This window comes from Lathyrus oleraceus, chromosome 1 (assembly GCF_024323335.1).
Source record: "Lathyrus oleraceus cultivar Zhongwan6 chromosome 1, CAAS_Psat_ZW6_1.0, whole genome shotgun sequence".
Lineage (NCBI taxonomy): Eukaryota > Viridiplantae > Streptophyta > Magnoliopsida > Fabales > Fabaceae > Lathyrus > Lathyrus oleraceus.
Genome location: NC_066579.1, coordinates 206,320,618 through 206,334,796, shown reverse-complemented (window position 1 = coordinate 206,334,796; position 14,179 = coordinate 206,320,618).

Genomic DNA, 14,179 nt, shown 5'->3' with positions numbered 1-14,179 from the left:
GAAATTACAGTGAATGATCCTTTTGACCTCTTCTTTGATCTTCGAGAGTATTGCTGATGCAAATCACCTTGGGCTCTGCTTAACATGCTTATTTCTTGGCTTGATTGGCAGTTTCAACACGACCAGATCTCTGCTCAAACCAGGCATCTCATCATAGTCCCTAGCGAAACAGTCTTTGAACTCTTTCAATAACTGGACTACTTCGACTTTTAGTTGAGGATGGATATTGGCGCTAATGTAAGTTGGCCTCTTTATCAATCCCTCTCCCAGTCTATTTCCTCAAGTGGATCCTGATCCAACATTTTAACATTTGTTGTTAGCGGATCCTTCTAGAAACCCAAAGGCTCATCATCATAGATAGCATCGAGCCTTTGGCCTTGCTCTTCGTTCTGACCCTTGTCATGTGGCATTGGGTTGAAGTCCATCCCAGGACCTATTTGATGAGAAACTTCACTGGCTTCGACATCCATGTTTTTTACTTCGGTCTCTAAGGCCAATTGTTGCTTGTTTTCGGCTATGTAAGCTGAAATCCTTTTTAGTGTTGCGAACTCAGTCATCAGCACTAAATTCGCTTCCCCAATCCGTGGGTTCAATTCCAGATGCTCTTAAGTATTCAAAGTCATCCTTGTCCACTACTTCTTTATCCCAGCAAAAGCCATTGTAAGGGTGCAACGACAGGGAACAGTAAGCGTTATCATCAGGAGTGAATGCAAAATTGGCCGAATCACAGGGAGCGATATTGGCCAAATGCTTGTCGAATTGGCGTCTGTCGGTATGATTGATAGGGGTTTTAAAGTACCCTTGATATGCCTCTATATTTTCCATGATACCCTCTGGATGCCAAATAATTATCCTCTGGTGCATTGAGGATGGGACAACTCCGACCCCATGTATACAATCCCTTATAAGTAACAAATTATAGTTGGCCTTCGTTTTCACAATCATAAACATTATGGATCTTGTAATCGTTCCTACGGTTAACTCGACTTGGATGACACTAAGGATAGAGCCCACTTTGCCTTCGTAGTGGGTATGCACCATATTATGAGGTTTGGCATCAGTGTCATACTTGCCAATTTTCCTCAGCATATGATGAGGAATCAAATTTACGGTCGCGCCATAATCCACCAAGATTTTATTAATGGGAACATCTTTGACCTTTCCAGTAATGAAGAGAGGCTTAATATAACTCAGCATAGCCTCGTTGGGTCTCTCAAAGAAGGCATTTTGCTCTTCGACGCAACCATTATTCATTACATAGTAGTATACTGGCTTATGAGCAACCATTTCTCTTTCGTAATGTTGTCGGTGTCTTCGACCTCTGTAATCCGGTCGAACTCCCTGGGCATCACAGGCACCACACCGACTAAAATATCTAGAAAAGCATCAGATCCTGAGTCAAAATTATCAGTCAACATTTCATCTTCAGCAACCCTTTGATTATATCTTTCTCTGACCGCCTCTGCTGGATCATTGAATTTTCATTTGTCGAAGCTTGAGTATTCCCTTTATTTCGCAGGCACGTTGGTGCTAGACTCGACTTTGTCTTTCTCACCAGCATACCTCTGATCTTTTCTTCTCTTATGCTCTCTTCTCCATTGAGACCCTACCATAGGGTTTTTTCCTGTATAGTTTTCAGAGACATGAGAGGTTCCATACGGTAAGCTAATGACGAACCCCTTTCGACTTTGAAGCTCTGTCATTTCCCTTGGTCGTGTTTCCTATCATCTACTAGTTTTACCCACTTCCCATTCGAAACTTCAGCACTTGGTTTGAGAGAAATGGGTTTAGTAGCCAGACCTATTCGCTTTGCGTCACCAAGTTTCACCATCGACCGTCTTGGATCATAATATCTCCTTGGGTCGAAAGCCTGTTTGAAATAACAAAGTAAAAAGACTGTTTGAAATAACGAATTAAAAAGATGTATTTCTGGAAAAGTAAAGGTAAATTGTATTGCTTCAAAATAACTAACAATGGTGTAAACAAACGTACATTTCTTAATTTACGGTTCCTCTTCACACGGGTACTTGGTAGATTTTACAGACTTTGTACACACTTTGACACCCCCTGATCCTAGCACTAAGACCCTTTATTTATACTCAATCGAAATAATCGTTTCTAATGGCCCTTCAATCATGTCAAGACACATGGCACTTTGCATGGATGCAACTATCCATTATGCCCCACGTGTACCTTCAGCAGTTTCAGATAAGAGTAAAGTTTCCTCCTTTATTTGAATTTTGAATCTCCAATTGAAAACCGTCTTCAACCATTTTAAGAAATATTTCTAAGTCCTCACTGCACGTTGACCCTTATTACCTAGGGACTTTCGAATGGGTCTCTTTAATATCATATTCGGTTGAAACATCTCTACCTGGTCAAAACATCCCTTCATAGGATTTCCCTTTTGGTAATTCTACAGTGGACGTCGAAATTATGAGCTAACAAATTTCCCCCAAAAAATGTTATTTTCGACATATGAGAGAAAAAGGCATTTTTTGAGAACATGCTTCGACGCCTTAAACAACTTTGACATTGTGCCAAGTGTTCCAATGTTGCAAAACTTTTCAGTTTCTCCAGCTGTCTGGTGATGTCAGAATCATCATTACCTTTTTCCTAACCACGTCTCTTCAGCCCACAACCGAATCTTTTTACTCATCATGTTTCCTAGACTCTAGGAAATCATGGGTTCAGACATTAATTAACATCTCCATCACACTTCCCAAGGAAGACACGTGTCTCACTAACTTGTCAACCATTAATGCTGACTTAAAGCGTTTTTTCTTCCAAGCACGCCAATAAAACCCACAAACTCACCCATTTCACACTTTATGCTTTCTAAACTTCCAAATGCTCTAGCTATTTCTCTTCAAACAATCTTCAACCAAAAAACTCAGATTTCTCTCTTTCAATCTCCAACAGAAATGGCAACTTCAAGCAAAGCTCCTAAAGAAGTAAGCGTAGCTATCAAAACCACAGCTACCAAAACAAAAGCTCCCAAGAAGATCTCAGAACTTCCTCATTTCACTATATTGTCTGTTCCACTAACGGTGGGTAACCAGTAATACATACCAGAACCCAAAACGGAGGAACAACGCATAATCTATGCTTCTCAGGTACTTATTCCCATTTCTGTTTCTGGAAAAAATCATGCATTATTTGGGCCTCTAACTGATTTAGACATTGATTCTAGCAAGCTTAGAGATTATTTCCCCTCTTATCACAAATGCAAGCCTATAGGGCAAGCCAAAAACCCTAGGACTGAAATAACCACCACTGAAAACCCTAAGGCTAGTGAAACCATATATTTAAGGTTTATGAACAATAAATTCAGAGTTTTCCGCGCTACCCCCATATTCAAACACCCCACTGATTATTGAGATTGGTTAAAGAAAATAGATAAAGCTAAATCCCAAAACTAGAAAGACACGGGCATTTATGACCTAATCATGTTGTCGAAGATAGAGTTGGAGTGTAACACCTCTATGTTTATTTCTTCATTGTACTTTTGGGATAATACATACTATACTTTTCACCTTCCATGTGGCATGGTCACACCAACGCTCTTCGACTTAGCTGCTATCACAGGGCTAAAACCTACTAGACATACCTACGATCCTGAAATCGATGTTGCAGAAACCATAACCTTTTCGACCTCTCGAGCAGCATATTTGACTCACATCACCCATTATCATGACAAAGATACTGACACCGTCTCCGACATGGAGCACATAGCTTTCTTGGCCCTGTGGTTGTCTCACTATCTCTTCTGCTCGGAGTCTTTGCAAGTTTCCAAGAAGTATCTTACCTTGGCGAATCAACTACATGTTGGAAATGATATTTGTCTAAGTGAGATGATATTGGCAAGTCTCTATGAGTCATTGAGCGATGGAGTCGCTCAATTGAAGAATTTGGGCGAAAAAGGGAATCTTCTCCTCTCTGGCCCTTTTTTCCTATTGCAACTCTGGCTCAATGCCACCTTCGAGGCTAGTCTACCAAACAAAGGTCTCGTTGATGAAGAAGCTAAGGAGGTTAAAAATAGAAGGGTCGAAGAAATTCGACTGGCTCAGCTGACTCCTAGTGACGAAGGACAAGCCCTGCAACCAACTTTCATAGCCTACATAATGATGTTCGCCAAGCGCCATGTTTTCACTTCGAGCATGGTCCCATTTGCTTCCAGAAAGTACGGTCCAAAATGGTTTACCAGGACTTTCCCATCTCCATCCAAGAAACAAGAGACAAAATCTTTACTGATTTGAGAAGCTTTCTTGACCCCTAAGATCCTAACCCTTCGATTTAATCCTTCAAAGGTTCAGGTTACTTTGATCACCTATTAACCCAACCTTGTCGCTCGATAGTTTGGGTTAATTCAGGTTCTTCCAAAGTTCTGTATGACAAAAAGGGTAGCCTCTTTCTCTACAATTCAGTCTACAATAAAGTCACTGCCCTTAAGCAGATAGCCAGATATACTTGCAGGACCCAACTTACTCCTTTTAACTTCGAGCCTAACTTCCTTTGCACTCGAGAGTTTGGGAGATGGTGGATCAAATACTACATTGAAGAGTTTTGTGATGTCTCTTCTTTTATCCAACTCTTTGACAAATCTTTTCTTCTTGTGCAGGAAAAGACCAGAAAAGGTACTTACATGCTTATCAAAGAAATTCAAGTTTTTCAAAACTACTTTGAAACTGCCTATAGGCTTGATGATCTTAGTCGAACCATCCGTGAAGCAGCTGTAATGCTCAAAGAAAATGGAAAGTCTAAAGATTCCTTCATACGTTCCACATGAGAAACGCTATGAAATGGCTTTCGAACAGTTTCCCCCAAAATTCCCTCCACTGCTTAATGTTGACTTTGGAGTGTCCTTTTCCCCTCCACTTCCAGACTGGTTTATTTGTGGAGACTCCATTGAGATACTTCGAGAGCAGTCCCAGAAAAAAGCTTAGTAGGTGGTTGCGACTAAGCATACTCTAGACAGTTTCAAAGGGCATCTTCATATAGGGGTCGAAGATGTTCGCATCGAATCAGACATACAGGAGGTTTTCCTCGAAGCAAATCCCTCTTTTAGGCTATTTACTCTTAGCTAACACTAATTGCTTTATGTTATTTTCATTTAGCCATCAGGGTTCCACCTAAGAAACCCCCATTAGAAGATCAGTTGAATCTAAGATTGAGGGAGGTAGCAAGCCTATAAAGGTATACTTTTTCCTTCTCTTTTCTTTTTGCTTTTAGTATGTTTAATGATGCTGACATTCCAATTCTTAATTTAGGATGCTCAAAAACCTCCTCTAAGCCCCATCAAAATCCAAAAACCCGCAGAAACCCCCGTCAAAATAGAATCTGACGAAGAGGATCTGTCGTTGGTGCTCGACCTAACTTCCAGGAAGAGGAAGCAGCAACCGAAGGTCCACTTTGAGCCAGCCTCTAGCAAAACTCCCGAAGAAAAGGACTTATGCACTTACTATCCAAGAGACTACTTCTGAAGAAATGCAAAGATAACAGCGGCCCAAAGTGAGAGTGACAACTCCAGCCTAGGGTCGAAGGTGACAAGGTAAAACAAACTTCATTATGCCTTACATAATTTATTTACTGTCTTTCACCACTCATTATTTCGATTGTGTTGATTTTAGGGTGGCGCAAGTACCATTGTTCGAACCAAAACCACAACTTCCTTGCGCCAGCTTCTATATCGGATGTCTTAAACAATGTTGGAGAACCCATTTATCGACCATCATCTGAAAAAAGCTCCATGAGTGAGATTAACCAACCTCCTTCTAGTGGCCTTGATATTTCACCACCAAAGATTGTTACTCAACATTCCCACACCAACGACTCCGATCATGGAACGACTTCGATAAAAAAAGATGAGGCTGGAGTGAACCTATAACCCATGGTGGTGGATGAATTAGTTAAAGATGGAGACAATCCTGAAGATGATTTATGAAACATCGAAGGAACAGTCAATCCCCATGAGGAAGGTGGTGATGTCGAAGATATGGTGATGGAGGAAGAGAATGAAGGAAACCAGACCACAGTTCCTATTGGTGACGATGATGAAGACTCTGGAGAAAGGGAGGCTAATATAGGTGAAAGGCAGGCTCAGAACCAAATTCATGTCACTCCAACTATTGTAGTTATTCCGACAGGCGAAGTTTCGACAAGTAGTACTAAGGGCCTTTCTCCATAAAGACTGGCTATTCTGAAACAAATACAACCCTTTAAATATTTGAAGGCTATGTTAAGCTGTAGGAAAAGTTCCTTTGAAAAAATCCTTAGCATTCCTCGGTGTCTGAAGATCAACCTTCGAGCACCCCTGTAGATGAAGTGCTTTCCAAGATTAAAAACAAGATCTTTAAAGGTGACTTGTTCCTACTGTTGTTGGCTGATCCTTCTGCCCCCTTAACCTTAAAGGCTCTTCTGATTCAAGTCGACCTGCTAGACGCTTCCCCTGAAGTTTCCAATGTTATATTGGAGATAGGTACTATGATCGACCAAGTTGTCGCTGATCATAATCTGCTACCTCAACTAACAGGGGAAATCGAGAAAAAATCTGGTTCTGAGGCAGCTGCCTGGGATGCTGCCACTTAGTCAACCAACAAGGCAATGGAATTGGAGAAAACTAAACAAAATAACAAAGAAAAGATCGAAATCCATGATCGTGATATTGCTTCTTGGAGGAAGCAAATAGAAGAACTTCAGGCAAAGATCTTTGAGGCAGAAAGAGGCAAAAGCAAACTCTTAGAGTTTGATAATGCCTTAATGGCTAAAGAGCTAGAATTCAGCATGGAGTTCGTTGATCGAGCTCAAAAATTTGAGTATGATCTCAAACTTCTTCGGTCGAAGAGATCTTTATGTGAGAAACGTTTGGAACTTCTTAAAGCAAAGTACCTTCAGATCAAGGCCAACCTTCCTTTCTAATTTTTTAGTCTCCTTTCTATTTTGCTTATTTTTGATGTACGAGACAAATTTTAATTGTAATGAATATTAGCCTTTTGGGCCTTCGAATCAAATGTAAACCATTTTGACACTTTTACCATATTGGCTCTGATTAACTTATATATAACTATTCGTCTCTTATTTTTATCTCTTGGAGTTCTGGTCTATACTTTTTTAAATATTTCCCATTTACTCTCAAAATCCTCTTGTCTTCATGAGTTTCTTCAATTTAATAGGTATCATTAGAAAATAGTTGCAAAATCTGAAAAGGGTCTTCCCATTTTGGAGACCACTTCCCCAAGGTCCTATCCTTTCGATCCATTAGAAGGATCACTTTCCAAACCAAGTCTTCAGGCAAAAAACTTTTGCATTTCACCTTTTTGTTGTAAGAGTTCTCTACTATCTTCTTCTATCGTTTTAATAACTCCAAGGCATTTAACCTTTCTTCATCTAAATCAACTAATTCATCCAATATCATGCTTCAATATGAATCTGTTGGAATTTCATGATTCCTTCAAATCCTTATGGATTGTAGGTGAATCTCTAATGGTAAAATAACATCATAACCAAAAGTCAGCCGAAAAGGAGTCGACTTAGTGGCTTCTTTGGGAGAGGTACGACATGCCCACAAAATCTGATATAGAGTTTTATGCCAATTTCTAGGCTTCTTCCCGACATGCTTTTCAATCAAACCAATGATCACTTTATTAGCAGCTTCGACTTGTCCATTAGCCTGAGCATAATATGATATCGAAGTTAACAATTTGAAACCCATTTCTTTAGCAAATTCTTGCATCTTTCGACCAGTGAATACTGACCCTTGATCTGTTGTAACAGTCTCTAGGATTCCAAATCTATAAATAATATGCTTCTGGATAAACTCGATCACGTCCTCCTGATTCACGTTTGGTAAGGGTATATCTTTGATCCATTTCGTAAAATAATCAACGCCCACCAGGATATATCTTTGATTCTTAGACGATGGTGGTAGAATTTCCCCAATTAAATCTAAAGCCCAACCTCTGAATGACCAAGGCTTGATGATATAGTGCAATTCGCTTGCGGGAACATGTTGTATGCCTGCATGTGCCTAACATTCTTCGCATCCCTTTGTAAATTAAATGCAACCCTTTAATATAGTAGGCCAATACATCCCTTGGCGAAATAATAACCATTTCATCTTATGACCAATTTGGTGTGCCCCACACACCCCACTGTGGACAGTCAAAAGAGCTAAATATGCCTCTGACTCACTGAGGCACTTAAGCAAAACTCCCTCAGGAGACTTCTTAAACAACTCTAATCCCAAACCATATAACTTAATGCTCGATACCTAGTTTTTTTGATCAGCAGACACCGTTAGATTCTGTAGATATTCCACTATTGGTTTCCTATAATCTTCATCTGTCAGATTGTCTACTACCAATATTTTGAAGTTTCCTTCATAAACGTATCCTAGCTTTGTGTTTTCTAAGTCTGAAGGGGTTAATCTGGTTGCCACAACCTTCCCTCTGACTTTGATGACTTTTTGCAATTTTCCTTTTGAAATTTTATACCCATATGCAATATGAGCCAAATCGTTAGCCACTTGATTTTCCAATAGGGGTATATGTCAAATGTTAGCCACTTTGAATCTTTTTAGCAATCGACTGGATATTATGAAGTACATAATTAAATTCTCCTTAATGAATTTGTATTCCTTTGTGATATGTTTTATGACTAACTCTGAGTTACCCATTATTTTGACCCGAGTTGCCCTCAATTCCAACAATATTTCAAGTCCGACTATGAGGGCTTCATATTCGGCCTCATTGTTCAAACAGAGACCCTTTACTCTGTACTTGAGTCTTATTGGAATTTTATTAAGAGAAATAATATGCATTCCTATGCTTGTTCCATTCTTGTGACTAGACCCGTCGAAGTACAACTTTCAAGGTTCTAATTCAAGATAGTGCAGTGCATTTGCATCTATGGAGTGGTCGACTATAAAATATGCTATCGCTTATCCTTTAACATCCTTTAATGGTGTGTACGTTAAAGAAAATTCAGTTAATGCTAATGCCCACTTCCTAATTCGACTATGCAAAATCGGTTTAGACAACATATGTTTAGTAACGTCGAAATGAGATGAAACATAAACATTAACAGTTGTATAATGCTTCAACTTTGTACAAGAGAAATACAAGCATAAAGACAAATTTCAACTATGATATACCTAGTTTTTGCATCAGTTAAGACCCTACTGAGGTAATAGATGACTCTTTCAACACCATTATCATTCTCTTTAGCCATCATGCTCCCTAAAGTCTTGTCGGACGCAGATATGTACAGTCTCATACTCTTATTTCTACAAGGTGGCGTCAAGATTGATGGATGACTCAAGTATGCTTTAATCTTATCGAACGCTTCTTGTTGAGCCTGCCCCCATTCGAATCCTTCCTTGTTGAGTCGAAGCAATGGTGAAAAAAAATTGTGTCTTCCCACTAAGGTTTAAGATGAATCTCCTCAGGAAATTGCTCTTGCTTAGTAGTGACTGCAATTCTTTCTTAGTTGATGGTGCTTTCGCTTCCATTATGGCCTTGGTCTTATTCTGGAAGTCTCTATAAAATCATGGAAGATCGAATTCATTGCTCTTTGGTAGGTTGCCCCAACATTTTTCAAACCAAAAGGCATCACCACCCATTCGTAGGTGCCTAAGGCTCCAGGGCATCGAAATGTTGTTTTAGGGACATCCTCTTCTACAAAAAATATTTGATTATATCCAGAATATCCATCGACCATGCTTAAAAATTCATAGCTTGCAGCAGAATCGACTAACATTTCTGCCACTGGCATCGAATATTCATCCTTTGGGGTTGCAGTATTTAAATCTCTAAAATATATGAAAACCCCCAAAGTACCATTCTTTTTTATAATATTAGCTAACCATTCGACATACGTGGTTGTGCGAATGAATTTACAGTGAATGATCCTTTTGACCTCTTCTTTGATCTTCGAGAGTATTGCTGATGCAAATCGCCTTGGGTTCTGCTTAACAGGCTTCTTTTTTGGCTTGATTGGTAGCTTCAACACGACCAGATCTCTGCTCAAACCAGGCATCTCATCATAGTTCATAGCAAAACAGTCTTTGAACTCTTTCAATAACTGGACTACTTCGACTTTTAGTTGAGGGTGGATATTGGCGCTAATGTAAGTTGGCATGTTTATCAATCCCTCTCCTATTCTATTTCCTCAAGTGGATCCTGAGCCAACATTTTAACATTTGTTGCTAGCGGATCCTTCTCGAAACCCAAAGGCTCATCGTCGTAGATAGCATCGAGCCTCTGGCCTTGCTCTTCGTTCTGACCCTTGTCATGTGGCATTGGGTTGAAGTCCTTCCCAGGACCTATTTGATGAGAAAATTCACTGGCTTCGACATCCATGTTTTTTACTTCAGCCTCTAAGGCCAATTATTGCTTGTTTTCGGCTATGTAAGCTGAAATCCTTTTTAGTGATGCGAACTCAGTCATTAGCACTGAATTCGCTTCCCCAATCCGTGGGTTCAATTCTAGATGATCTTAAGTATTCAGAGTCGTTTTCGCCCGCTACTTATTTATCCCAGCGAAAGCCATTGTAAGGGTGCAATGACAGGGAACAGTAAGCGTTGTCATCAGGAGTGAATGCAAAATCAGCCGAATCACAGGGAGCGATATTGGCCAAATGCTTGTTGAACTGGCGTCTGTCGGTATGATTGATAGGGGTTTTAAAGTACCCTTGATATGCCTCTATATTTTCCATGATACCCTCTAGACGCTGTAGCGGTGTATTCGTTGCTATATGATCTATTGGTTAAATCATAAGCTAAGAGATACATGAAAATTTCGAGTCGCCACCGCACTTTTATTTATCCAAAGGATTGGCTAAAAAGCGAACAAAAGCCTAAGAAGTTTTACACGTAGAAAACTAATAAAAAGATCAGAGAGTCTGGGTAAGGGGTAAATTACGCAATGGGAAGGTGTTAGGCACCCACTACGTCCTAGGTACTCCTAGGGAGCCCTTTTCACACTTGTTATGCTAGATTATTATTTATTATGACAAAAATATTGTGCAAACATGATTGGGATGGTGAGAAAAGAATATACATTTTTATTGGGTTATTGGGTTCGAACGGATGAACCCGTTGCCTACGTACCTTCCATCAAAGGTAAGGATCAGAACGCCGTAGTTCGGCTAAAAGATTTCCAAAAGTGGGTTAGGTTCAATTTTAAACACAAACCCCAGGTCTTACGTTATCCACGGGAGAAAACTCAACCTTATACAAACAACAACGTCCACCACGTGAGAACAGCTTCAACTGGCCAGAGAGGGGTTAACCCTATAATAGGCGAGGAAGACTTACAATTCAATCACTAAAGACAGAAGGTGAGATTAACATCAACCACTAAGATAAATCAAACCTATAGCTCATGTATGAAAAGATTAATGGACAAAGCCAAAACAAGTGAATGAGTGGAGTTACTGATTATGATTATGAAAATGAAGTCAAAATATGATTAAGATCAATTCAAATAAGTATTATGAAATGAAGTTTGGAAAAAGGTCAAGGACTTGAGTCCAGGTTTTTAGTTAGAAAAACATGAAGATGTTTGCACAACACTTATGTCAAAATTTAAAAGGTATAGTGTGAAAAGGTTCTAAGACGTAATGAATGATGAATGGATGAGGGATGGATAGTAAAACTTCTTAGAAGGTTCACTTCTTGAAATCATATAGCAGATGATTCAAGTGTGTCCTTTGGAATAGCAGTTAATAATAACAAACAAACAAAGCAAAGGCGGATATCGGATGCCAATCAATGGTCTTATACCAATCTCCTAAAACAAAACGGGATATCAGAAGCCACTCAATGGTCTTACACTAATCTCCACAGGTAAAGAAATAAAAGCGGATACCGGATACCAATAGATGGATTTACACCAGTCTCCTAAAACAGAACAGGATATCAGATGCCACTCAATGGACTTACACCGATCTCCTCAAAAGAAAAACAAAGATGAAATATGGAAGTTAACTGCCAATCTATCTGGCCTTAGGTTAACTCCACAGTATGGTCCTAGGAAATCCAATGCCACATCACAGGGACTTACAATGGATCCTCACATACAAGAACAAAAGCAACAATATGATCACAGGAATGCAAATGCCAACTTACAGGGACTTATAATTGCAACCTCTCATACGAACAGATGAACAAACTATGATCACAGGAAAGCAGATGCCAACTTACAGGGACTTACAACTGTATCCTCACATACACACAGATGAACAGAAGATATGAGTGACCAATGAGGTCTTACACTCTATCCTTCCATATCACAGGAGCAAATGCCAAAGCAATGGACTTACAATTGTCCTCAATGGGCAAACAACAATGATAGCATCACAAAACAGATGAGATGATCATGCATTAATGGCAATTGATGATGATGATAAATGCATAGCATACAGGCAAGCAAGTGCACATGAAGCAATCAATCAATCAATGAATAGCAAACAGCACACTCTATAACCAAACAATGGGGGGCTCACACAAGAGGGTTGACTTTAAAAGTCCACTGTAATAGGTAAGTGTCGCTCTTAACCTGGCCATTGAGGGGCTCAGGTGAAGCGGATGAAAAGGAGATGAGGAGTATGCCTCATTGCTTCTATCTCATATCAGAGAGAGCATCAAAGAAAGTGTGGGAGTTCAGAAAGTAGGAACTCTCTCCACATTATTGACTCGATTAGATCTTGGGTATTTATCTCATTGCTTCAACCAGGTACTGGGAGCAAAGAGAGGACACACTGAATAGTGGGGGATAGATTACTTATCCCTACCTTCCACCAATTGCCTTACTTGAAGGACTTTTCCTGCTTAGGACAAATATAAACAAACACAGGCATTGCCTCTTAAGGAGGACTTCAGACAGTTTGCCCGGTCAAATAACAGACCGGGTCTCCAGACTACATGAAGAAGAAGGGTTTATACCTCAAAGCAAATGCTATAAAGCAAAGCAAGCAATCAAGTTCAAAGAACTTAGGCAACTAAAGTACCTGCAAAAGTCAAACTTATTAGCAAACAAGTCAACAGTCAAAACCAAAAGGAAATGAACCAATAGTCACACAGAGGGACCAATTGTGCAAGGCACAAAGACTCAAGCATATGAGTCACCTACAAAACAAATTGTTAGCACATGATAAACAAACCAACACAATCAAAATTGAAAGGTCTTTGGGGCATTGGTGCTCAACCTGAAACAAACAGCTCAATTGTAAGCTCAGAAGACCACTAGGACTAGCCTAGGGTCAAAGATGAAAGAAAAAGGCCAAGGCAGCAAGCATTATTCAATCAAAGTCAACATCAATCATGTAAAAAAGCAAACACAATTGGATTCAAACTTATATCATGCATCATGGTCATTTCATACACAAATGAATGCAAAGCATGGCAAGAGAAGCATACAAAAGTCAACAGCAAGGACTTCATTCAAAAGTCAACTCAAACAATCCCAAAAATTATGAAATAAATCACACTCAATCCTAACATCTAACATGGTATACATGCAAAATTTCATGGCATTTGGATGAGAGGAAGGCAGTCAATGAAATTCATGAAGTCAAATCAAATTCAAGTAAGCATGGTGAAAGTCAACAAGCATAGGTCAACTTCAAAAAATCATATCAATTTGAAAACAGAAGAGAAATGAATGAAATTTACACCAATGCAAAGCTTGAGATGTCTAGTTATCACATATGAAATTTCATGATCATACAATAAGATTTGAGAATTCCACAAAAGATTTGGCAAGGTATAGCACAAAAAGTCAACAAATGACCACATATGGAAGAAAATTCTCAATCAAATGGAAAACAGCAAGATTAATTCCAAGAAAAATCATACATCAATTAGACATACAAGGGATCATTCATGCAAAATTTCAAGTGATTTGGATAAGAGGAAGCATGTGAACAAAAATCATACATTTGCATATCATTGGTGTGACACAAATTGTCACACCCTAATTCAAAAATTCATATCTATCAAACCACAAATGGGAAATCCACAAACTTTATATGGAAATGAAGATCAATGTGTCTAGTTTTACCACAAAAAATTTCAAACTCATTGGATGCAACATGAAAATTTCACAATAAGAATGGCTCAATGTATCATTTTGGCATACATGTGAAGAAAATAATTATCATAAAAAATCCAGCCAATGGA